The sequence below is a fragment of the Pinus tabuliformis genome, chromosome 1_1, assembly GCF_031772625.1.
Source record: "Pinus tabuliformis cultivar Carrire ecotype Pingquan chromosome 1_1, CPIR1, whole genome shotgun sequence".
Classification (NCBI taxonomy): Eukaryota; Viridiplantae; Streptophyta; class Pinopsida; order Pinales; family Pinaceae; genus Pinus; species Pinus tabuliformis.
In genome coordinates, this window is record NC_142297.1 from 938128028 (window position 1) to 938140298 (window position 12271).

Sequence of the window (12271 nt, forward strand, 5' to 3'; positions counted from 1 at the left end):
AAACTTCCAAAATATTTAACTAAAAACAACTCATTTTTATGATGTGATATGAAAATATGCATAATTTTTTTGTGTAGATTTAAAATATTATAATTAAAAAATTATTTGATGTGATCTCTCCGAATCTACTCTAAATATTTAAATGTTAACCATAAATAAAATATTTTAATATTTAAATTAAATAATATTATGTTATATTATTTTTCCATATATATACAAAAAAAATAAAATAATTAAAAATATATATTTTTATATTTTCTAATATAAAAAATTACAATTTTTTAATAACAACAAAATATATCATTTACAAATAAAATGTTAAAATAATCACATTCAATATAAACTTGATATAATTTTTAATTTTTTTTTTTTTTTTTTTAAACCCTCTTAATATATTATAAATACAAAATTAAAATAAATTTATATTGATAATTTAAAATTAAACTCGCTACACAAATAAATAAAAACTCCAATCAATCCATTTTTTTAATTGTTATAGTAGAAATCATTATCTTGAAGTAGGAGATAGAGATGGCTCATGTTCCTTTTATCCTCTTCATTTATTTCATTCTCTTTATGGGTCCTCTTGTATTTTCCAAGATTCAATTATTTGATCGCGGGAAGTCTCATCTTGGTGATGTTTACAATCATGAGGCTCTGCTTGGATTTATGTTTGAAGTCACTATAGGGTCTCATTTTTCTTCTTCGTTTCTAAGAACTTTGCAAAAATATTTTTCTATTTTGGAGAAGGACAAGAAGGAGAATCCAATGTGTTTTCAGGAATCTATTGTAATGAAAAAAGAGTTGATATTACAACCGTAGTGAGCTCTTCAAAAGTTTGAGCTTCTAAAGATTCTTCTTCAACATTTATAGTTTTTCTCCTTTTAAATGCTTTGAATGTTGATTTTTGTAACTATGACCCTGTTGGAGATACACTTTCTCTTAGTCTCTTTAGCTCTTTCTCTATCATCCTTGGAGTTTCCAGTGTTTTTTTACTAGAAACTGGCTCTTCAATCTCTTGTAATGTATTCTTTGCCCATTCTTCCCTGTTGGAAAACTACTCAATTTTAGGTTTTTCCACATGCATATATGGTGCAAATTTCTGAGCAATTCTCATTGATGAGATTACTCCTAATGGATCATATGACCAACTAAAACTTAACTTAAACTTCATCTGGCTCAATAATTCATTGACCTCTTTCTCTACAGCTCTGGTGTTGATTATGAATGGACGAACTTTCTCTTTCAATTTAAACTGAGTTTTTTGTTTTCTGGAAACAAAATGAACCTCATCCATGTAAAGCATTTGTCTAATGTAATCAAGAGAAAAAATCCTTATGGGGAGGAATACTAGCAATTTGTATGGTTGAAGCTCGTAGCCATAAATCCCGAGTTCAGTGAAATTTTGGTATAAATACCAGTCTCCAACCTTTTTCTTCTAACTCAAATGAAAAATTATCTTGATCTCTGTTGAAATCATGGGGACTACATCATTGTTTAGCAAACAAGTAGCTATATAGAAGAATTGATTAACAAAATCACTAAACGAAAACTCTTCAAGGTTTTCCTCACCAAAGATGTCCAATGGATCACTGAAAGAGGTTTACCTTCAGCATCCAACTTTTGTAAACGAAAGTTGAATCTTTTAGATTGATGAAATAAGAACAAGTAAACTAAGACTAACTGGTGGTAAAATGATATTTCAACATTGAACTTTAAAAATTGATCATGAATAATATCAAAAATAAACTAACTATAGTTGAACATAATTGAAGGTTTTTTACTAGAAGAAAACACTGGGAGAAATCCCAAAATGACTTCATCAACCCACTGGTCACTAGGATATCCTAATAGACAAGAAACTAAGGAAATAACCTGCCTAGAAATATCAGGAAACATTCCAAAGGAGTAAGGAGGGTTAGTTCTGGGTAATTCTGAGTTTTCTAATAAAAATGACTTAAATATGTGAGCTCTTTGTGGGAAAGTAAGTTTCTGATAGATTTCCACTAGATCATTTGAAAAAAAAGGGTGTAAAGAGTCCTGAGGGTTTAGTTGGAGGGCTTGGAAAATTGACTCAGTTGTACATGATGAGTTTGAGGGAAGCAGAACTAGGGCAGTAGGGATTCCCAAAAACATAACTCATTACTGATGTTTTCGAACTTTTGAAATGTCCAATTATGAAGTTCGTAGAGATTGAACTCACAATTGGTCTCTATAATTAAACTGAGTGTCAACCAGTGGGAGTTCATCTAAATTAATGATAGGTGCAACAAAATATTATCTACATGCACTTTCACTTTTCCTTTATGGGAAGCCATTAGAAAAACAAAACGTTGATAAAATAGAGATAGAGTTACCCAGAAATATCGCTGTTAGAGGTCGTTGTTAGCTGGGATTCTGCTTGCAGTGGCGTTCTCGCGAATTGTAGTGATAGGTAGAATTGAGAAAATTAGCAATTTGAAAAGGATAACATAGTTTATTAGGATCGAATAACGTTTTATTTGTTAGTTTAACCGTTATTGGTGTGGAAAATACAAATGAACGTTGGCAAGAGTTTAATGAGCAACGATCATTTTCTAAGTTTAGCGGAAGGGATAGCGATGATTAAATATGGCGGGATATTGGCAAGTGGTGAGAATAGCAGGATGTCAAATGGCGGGAGAAATGAGTGGCGGAAGAGTGGTTTGCGGGGTGCGGGGGCGGGAGTAGTAAGTGGTATTGAGTGGAGGGGGGCTGCAATCTTTGCGGGAGTGATGCGTAGAAAAAGAGGGATTCATCAAATCCACTTTTCCGATCCCCTTCCCCCCTCCCTGCCCCCTTCGTTAACGTTGGAGGATGTAGGGGGTCCGCTATTATCCAGGGTCGTTGATTCAGGTGGCCTCCAAGGCTTCATCATTGATTGTTGCAACCGCGTTAAATGCTGGCAGACGACAATAAAATCAGTTATGATGCTTGTGCAATTTATCAAGATATTTAAGAATGTTGAAAAAATCTAAAAAGATGTTAATTTTCTACACATGTAGGAAGTGGGACACTTTTTGTGATATTTAGTCATGACCATAGTAAAAAAACATATTGATATTATTTTTCATTCATCACTGTAATGCCATATTCTTTCTTAATGTTATATCTTGTGTAATGTACTTTAAAAACTTATTAATAATGCTCCATAAAAACCCATATTGATTAATCTCTAAATCCTGTAGGTCCAAATTAACCCCCTAAACAATATACATTAACCCCCTAAAACCTTAACCCCATTCCCCTAAGTCCTTAAATCCCTAACCCCTAATCCCTTAACCCCTAACCCCTTAAAAACCCTTAAACAATAACTCCTTATCCCTAAGCCCATAAATTAATTAACCCCTAACTTGACCTAACCCCTTAATTGACCCTAATGAAAATAATCAAATAATATTTCTAGTCCACATCAAGATGACAACATAGTTCAAACACCTCCCAAAAGAATATTATAAAATACATTTACAATAGAAATATAATACAATTTACAATACAAAGACATACAATCTAAAATACAATATACATATAAACATTTACAAAAACAATCTACAATACAAAGACATATAATAAATAACTTGTACGATATTCATGTCCGCCTTTGGTGTTTCCATACTCTCTACAATCATTTTTAGCTGATGTTATTAGAATTCTCCTTGGCCTCAAGCCATTTCATTTTCTACAAAGGAAATAACATTTTCCATCCTCAGAAGCCCTCAATGTTAATCCCACATATCCTTGGACTCCTTGAGGGATGTTATGTGACATTTTTTGTTACCAAACTTTTAGTGATGATTTTTTTCAAACATTAACCTCAAAATAAGCCTAAAACCTTTCAAAACAATTGTCACTAGTACATATAGCAACTATGTCAAAGTTATATGATGTTAGGACACACTCGTGCACACACACACATCTTATAATTATAATAATATATGTAATAAATTTATATATATAATTTATATTATAATCCTATAATATTATATTAATATTAATATTAATATTTATATATATATATATATATATATATATATATATATATATATATTGATTACATATTAATAATTTTATATTTAATTATAGTATTAATGTTGTATTTATTTTAATTAGTCAAATTGATCCCAGATTAAACATTGTCAGCGCAAAATGCCATTAATGGTGGAATTGAATGTTATGCAATGGTTATTTACTATTTGTAGGAAATTGGACAACACATTTTCATATTGTACAGATCATCAGATATCCGACGATAAAAAATGTAGGTCAAATATTCGACGACAAGAGGGATTATAGGAAACTATCGAATAATCAACGGGATAGGATAACAGTTGAATATTCGACTAGTAGATCATTGTCATTGGATATTCGACGACAGTCAACATTAAAAAAACAAAAAACAAGAAAACTCATTTAACTTCTAACACTTTTTCCGATTTTAGTCATTCCGTCTAATTACACAGTTGAAATTTTCGCCCAAATATAGTAGTGTTACATGAAGTCATTAAGTTGATTTTATAAATAGTTCTCTTAAACTATAGCTAAGTAAGAAATTCAAGTTTAATTACTTCTCATTTCATTTTTAAATGTTATATCTATAACTCCCTGCAAATGTGTGCATATAGATAATACAACATAAAACAAATATATACCATAACTATTTTATTCTTACCATTATTACACACTAATCATCCCAACATTATTACACACTAAACATCCCATCATGGGATAGATAAACTTTCTTACCTAATAAACAACCCTATATGGGATAGGTCAAGTTTATTATGCTAAACGAACATACATGGGACAGACCAAAGATTCATCATCTATTTTGTTGCAAACACGAACTAAATATACCAGATAAAAAAAATCAAACATGCCATACTTAACTATATGTCTCACTCATTGAGATATGTAAATATACATATCTCAATGCACCATTATCCCTTGTAAAATTCTGAAAACGATTCTCAAAATTTGCGATCTAAAATTTCAAATCAATCGTATCACCATGAAGCTGAAGAGATTTCGAAAACTTGGTCCACATTATCAACATTTAACTTGATTTCCCGAAACTTAATTTTTTGACCCTATCTTAATGCTCATTTAATTGAATTTTATGAAAATTTTGAGCATGAACCTTTTTTATACATTTAAAAAGAGGAACAAGTATGAGTCATAATTTGGATATGTGTAATTGTCCAATCCACAGTTAGATAGTTATTATTAACTGTTATCTATGAATACAAATTGACTCATTATTGATATTCATTTGTTTTGTAGATGGTGATGAAAACAAAAAAAATATGTTTTGGTGATGATGTAGAAACAACCTCGGTATGAGAGCTGCCATATATAACTTAATTACACCAAAGGTGCTTCCTTTTGAAACACTTCAGCGCCGAATTTTGTCTACCATTTTGTTTTGCACCATTGATTCGAATAAACAACTGTCACTATTTTTTGGTTCAAGCAGAAGCACATCCGTTACTAAATTCCACCATTTATGCAAGGCATGTCCCCGCTACTATACCAAGGGGGAGTACTAAGAAGCATCCCCATCGGTGGTGGCTATAGGAAAAACAATAAAATGACGTCACTGAACCCTAATTGGTGGACAATGTAGTTGCGGAAATCACCGATGATGCCACTGTTGACTGAATAGAGGATCGTTGCAACAAGGACCCTGCATTATAGGTTGCATACAATAGCATATGAATGAATCCCCCTCACCTTCATATGTGCATGACACTCCCTACCATCACCGCCACCAGCTATGACGAATCGGTGCTCGGACACAACCAGAGCGGCTTATAGGCAACCACCATGCGGTTGGGAGCTGACGAAGTGGTCTTCATTGTTTTCCCTTCATTCTCAACTTCCAGAGTCGGGCTTCTCTCCTACACATTTGTAGCGCAGACCGACCAAAGAGATACCATTGTCCCCATTTTCAATTATAGTTTGAACCTATTTGCTGGTTGGGGCATTGGGGATGGCCTTATCTACAATTGCCTTTACTAACCTTCATTCTAGTCTTTTAAAGGCCCTATATGAGAATTTACCGAGTATTGATTACAACCTGTTTTTTGCTTCTCTGCGGGTCATCCCAAAGAAATTATTGATTAGGAGATTGAGCCTACAACTCTATATACTAGAGACAAGAGGGAGGCGAGGGAAAATTCATAGTGAGATAAGAGGGAGAGCATAGTATTCAATATCAGTTCAATATGCATGTTGTTATAGACATTAGCTCGCCCCTCGATCGAGCTCTTGATCAACCAGTAATGATTGGAGAGAAGAGCATCAGGTTACACTCCTTGCTTTACCGATAGGTTAGGTTGAGGGGGATAGAGCATTTTTGCATTCGGCTTTGTCCCCATATCTGCTTCCCTTTAATTAGTCGTGTTAATGTACGTAGGTAAAGGTTGGGTATAAGAACCTATTGAATGCTTGTGCAATGCACGAAAGCGACATTTGGGAAGATGACTGTACAACCAATGCAGAACGAGAGAAATAATGATCACTGGAATAATCTTTTAAAGATAAGTCTTGAATGGTTGTTGTATTCAACCGGGCAAGAATTGATCGACGTGAATTGGAGAACACGACACTCAGATCGATATCTACAACTTTGTCCATTTTTCCATCACGCTGTGTGGGTAGGCTGTGGAGCATTACAATTTTGTCGGTGAAATGAAATTTGTTACAAAACAGGTCTAATTTCCCTGAACTACTAGACGAAACTAACATATTGGATTTCATCTGTATTTCAAGAATTAGTTAATTGCTCCATTTTAAAGATCAAACATGAGCCCCACATTGAGGGGCATTGTGGAAGGCGGTTGTTGAATTCGTATCATTCAAATGAGCACCAAATTCTGCAAAAAAATATATATATAATTTTTTAAATTTTTTTATTTTTTTTAAATGTTAAATTCAAATTTATATAATTTTTATTTATATATATATATATATATATATATATATATATATATATACACACATCAAATTTAAAATATGATATTTGCTTTGAAATTTAATTCACCAAGAAAAAATAATAATTTAGATTAATTAAATCTAAAAACATAAATATTTATAATATATTCATTTAAACTAATATATACCTTTCCTATATATTTTAAATATAATATTATAATAATTAATAATTAAATTCATATATTCATATTTAAAGTCATGAATGATATTTTTGTGGTTTTGTAATTTCAGTACATATAAATTTTAAATAATATATATAATATTTTTTTAGAAATATTTATATAATAAAAACAATTCCTTAAAATGTGTATCATAGAAGACTATTTTTTATAACATTGTTGATTTGAAAATGAACATACCAAACATCATTTCATTAATTTCCACAAGCTCTAAATAAATTATTTATAAGCAATCACAATTTCTAAAAAATAATTAAATCATGAAAAACCTTTCATCACTCTACATTGCTGGAACCTAGGATTATTTAACTCAAGTCATGAACTTGCCATTCTTCAAACTTTCCATTCCCTCCAACATTAACTTAATGACATGAGTTTCAACTCTGGTGTTGAAATGAGACAAGTATCCAAGAATTCATCCATAGTGGTGTACTTATAATCTCCATAGAATTGAGAAGCCTCCAATTTTTCATATCACAATTCGACACTGGTTTGATAATCTTTAACAAAAATGCTATGAAGAAATGAGATACATTGAAGAATAGAATATTTGGGAAAATCATTTAGAAAATTACATCCCTAAATATTTTGAAAAAATAGGCCACTCGAAATAAGAGTGTTACATTTAATAATATATTTTTCTAGATAATCTTGTCAACTAAATATTATGGTGAACTTAAATACATTCAAAGATAGAAGATTTGTGAATTTCACACGTGGTTGGGCTGGCAGGATATTTGCCTCCCCACCTGAGATCGACCCACGGCACATGATGCCTTTCCGTCTTCCATGCAGCGATTGTATCCTTAGGCCGATGTAATATATTGTGAATATTGTATATACCGAGGTTAATATAGCTTCTTCAGAAAGTCTTATCCCTCATTAAAAAAAAAATAAAGAGATTTAGAAAAATCTATCACTAAATATTTTGAAAAAATACACCACTTAAAATAAAAATTTGTTATATTTAATAATATATTTTTGCACATGATCTTTTTAACTCTTTTATCCTTCTATACATCGTTACATTTTTAAATACAATTATTATTTTATAGCTTCTTCAGAAAGTCTTATCCCTCATTAAAAAAAATAAAGAGATTTAGAAAAATCTATCACTAAATATTTTGAAAAAATACACCACTTAAAATAAAAATTTGTTATATTTAATAATATATTTTTGCACATGATCTTTTTAACTCTTTTATCCTTCTATACATCGTTACATTTTTAAATACAATTATTATTTTATAACCTTTAAAAGAAAAAATATAGTCGCTCTATCTTGAATATCCATTTTAAAATATATTAATATTTTTATTTTAATTAAATTTTAAAATATTTTAGAATAAGATGGACTAAAGCGAAAACAAAGCCAATTTCCCATTAAAATATAAAATTATTACAAAATTTATGTTTTAAATTATTCCAAAATTTACAATGGGATTACGCTTAGGTTTCGGTCTCTCGTCAACCTCTGCGATGCCAATCAGAAGAAAAACTTTAAAGTGCATCCACGGCACAATATTTAAACTAATATAAAACTAAATATATTATTAAACTAATATAAAACTAATATTTAGTATATTATTTAAACTAATATAAAACTAAATATATTTATAAATAATTACATTAATTAAACATAAATTATAAAAACTATATTGGTATATAATTACATTAATTAAACATTCTATCTATCCTACAAATATTAAGATGGATAACCTCAATTCATATGTCTATACAATGTTGCACGAAGCGGGAGCGAAGCGGAAGCGCGAAGCGCGGAAGCGTCATTTTCCAAAAATCTAGGGAGCGAAGCGTCCGCGGAAGCGTCTGCTATATATATATATATTTTTATATATTTTTTTGCATTTATACTCAAAACAAACATCCCAAATACCAAATTAATTGTAGAAGACATGAAAACATGCATATTTTTGCATAAATCAAGATAGATATGGCATCCATGATTCCATTGTAGTTACTAGTATGTACAACAATCATCTATATTCTAGCTATTACAAACATACATCAAATTTTTAAGCATATTATAAAACATAAAACATTTAAGCATATTATAAAACATAAAACATAGAGCATATTATGATTTATCTAGCAAGTGAGCAACTGTCAACATTTGTCATGTCCAAAATTCAAATAATAATGTTTACAAAATATGTCACTTGGTCACCGCCAAGCCAAAAAGGTTCAAAATTCAAATTCACAAGTCTACAAGTCTAATGAGTAATCTATAGACTATGACAAAAAGAAGTAGATTGTGAATATATCTACTAATCTCTCCTCCTTCCACCACGAATAGAACGTGATGGCGTGCCTCCACGTGGTGGCAATGAAGAAGATGGTCCCTGTGTAAGTCGTGGCACTGGAACTGATGAAGAAGAACCCCCTGCTGTTGGTGTTGAACCATGGAACCTAGGACCAGATGGGGGTGGGGGTGGTGGCATATCAACACGGTCATCATCATCCTAGAATCGCTCAAAAAATTCATGCAAAAAAAAAAAAAACACTAGTTAACAAAAAAATTAAAAACATGAATTAGAGAAATGCTTTATAAGGGAAAATTGGAAAATTCATACCACAATGGACATACCAGGAGAGCATCCTCTAATTGCTCTAGTTGCAACACTCCATCCTCCAAATTGGGCTCCTCTGGATGCTTGTCCCAAGTCAACAAGTCTTTATTAGACTTTGCATCTTCACAGTAATGGGACAACAATCGCAAGTTGTAATGAACATAAACCAATCTCTCTGCCCGGTCTAAACTCAACCTGTTCCTTTTAACACTGTGGATGAAAGAATAAGAGCTCCAACACCTCTCTGCAGAAGAAGTGTTTACCACCTGTGATAGCACCCGCAATGCCAAACTCTGTAGAAGTGGAGTAGGCCCTCCATGCATGTTCCACCACTCAAGAGCAGAAAAATGCTCTCGATCTTCAATTGAATGCATGCTCCCAAATGGACCAGTGTTGAGCGTATAGTTGCTCACCTGTCTCTGTACCAATGCAGCCTCCTCATTATCAGGGATTAATCTACTCAATGCAGCCATATATTTTTCGTGAACCTCTTTATCTTGGTGTGGTTTTTTCCTGCTTCCCCCCCAGGTGCTGGTTTTGAAAGCCATGATGGATGATAGTACCTAGGTGTCAAAACATATGCTAATGCATGCAATGGAACATTTAGCATATCCCATCGCTTTTCCACCTCTTCACGAATATAATTGTACAAGGTGGTATCTCTAGGCTCAACAATGTCTTTAATCTGCCCCAACATGCTATCCATTTGCTCATACACCTCCCCAATTACTGGTCGATCTGAATCTGCAAACTTGATCATGTAATAAATTGGTTTGGTGAATTGCAAAACATATTTAACCTGTGACCAAAAGTAAGTGTCAAGAACAGTGTCCTTGACTACATTAGCAGTAGCACCATCTGTACACTGGTTAATTTCATCCCATGTTTCAGCACACACCAGATTAGTTAAAGCTTGTCTCACCTTCACTAGCCGCCTAAAGGTGAGGTAATAACTAGCAAATCTTGTCTTTGCAATTTTAAGCAATTGCAACTTGGAGTAAGTGCCATAGAAGTAGTTTACCCTTGTATGCCCTGTGATGAATTTAATGAGCTGCTTCCCTTTCCTGTAAACCTCAGCAATCCACCCACATTCTTTGTGTTTCACAATATCATGCATCAAAAGGTTCAATGTGTGAACCAGGCACCCAGACCAAAAGATGTGTGGATGAGTACGCTCAATAATTTTTCCTGCTGCCTTACAATTTGCTGCATTATCTGTGATCACTTGAACCACATTATTCGGACCAACATCTTTGATTGATTTCAATAGGAGATCTGCAATGTTTTGTGCAGTTGCACTGATGGAGGAGGAGTCATGACATGCAATAAATACTGCACCCTTAGAAGAAACACCAAGAACATTTATCAAATGTTGGTTTCTAATATTTGTCCACCCATCTGATACAATGGATACCCCATAATCCACCCACTCATGTGTAAAACGTGTCAAAGCTCTTTGAACCTTAGCTTTTTCTCTTTCTAATAACACTGTTCTAGCTTTCTCATAGTTGGGGGCCTTGTATCCTTTTGGGGCTTCATTGATGGCCTTTACCATGTCATGCCAATAGGGAGAGCGAAGCACATTGAATGGTACACCGCAAGCACAAAGAAAACAGACTACCTTTCCATCCACATCATCCCTCCCAGTAACATTAAGGAAATCCCCTATTGTTTTTCTACCTCCAGAGGTTGCAGAAGTACCATAAGGAGATGGGCAACTACCAAATTTAGAGGTTGCACTTGATTCTGAATGAGTTTTTTGTTTCTTGTTTTTTTGTTGTGCAGCCATCTCTATTTTGATGTATTTTTGTCTTTGTTCACTTGAAATTTTTGGGCAAATGGCTACCCCCACAGAACCCTTTTTTTCATCACTCTCTAGCACCCCACAAAGATGCCTCCTCAGACGGGTATATGAACCCGTATATGGTTTTCCTCCATGACAATCATGAGGGCACATCCATTTGTAAGATCCACCACCCTTTCCCCCTTCAAGTTTGGTCACATAGTTCCACAAGGGATTTGATGTACCTTTCCCATCTTGTGCTTCAGTGTCCTCTTCAAGTTCATCCCCTTCCTCTTCAAACCCTTCCTCCTCATCATACATTGGGTCACTACTATTAGGACCAAGTTCATCCCCTTCCTCTTCCCCTCTATTCCTCACCCTTGCCATCATTAAAACCAAGAGTGGAATGATACATAGAAGCCAAAAGAACACCATCTTGGAATATGGATATAGGTGGTGGACAACCTGTAAATAAAGGAGCAAGTAGAAACAATGGGAAAGAGTAGGAGAGGGAGGAGAAAAATACAATTTTTTTTTCAAAAAAACAAGGGAGTTTGGGGTTTGAACTTACCTCTTTAGCTCTTGTAGATGAAGTCCTCCAAGCTCTTGCTCCAAGCTCCTCCTCCTTCTCCTAGCTCCTCCTTCTTCACTCCTCCAAGCTCTCCTCTCTTCTCCTCTCCTTTCCTCTCTTCTCTTCTCCTCTCCTC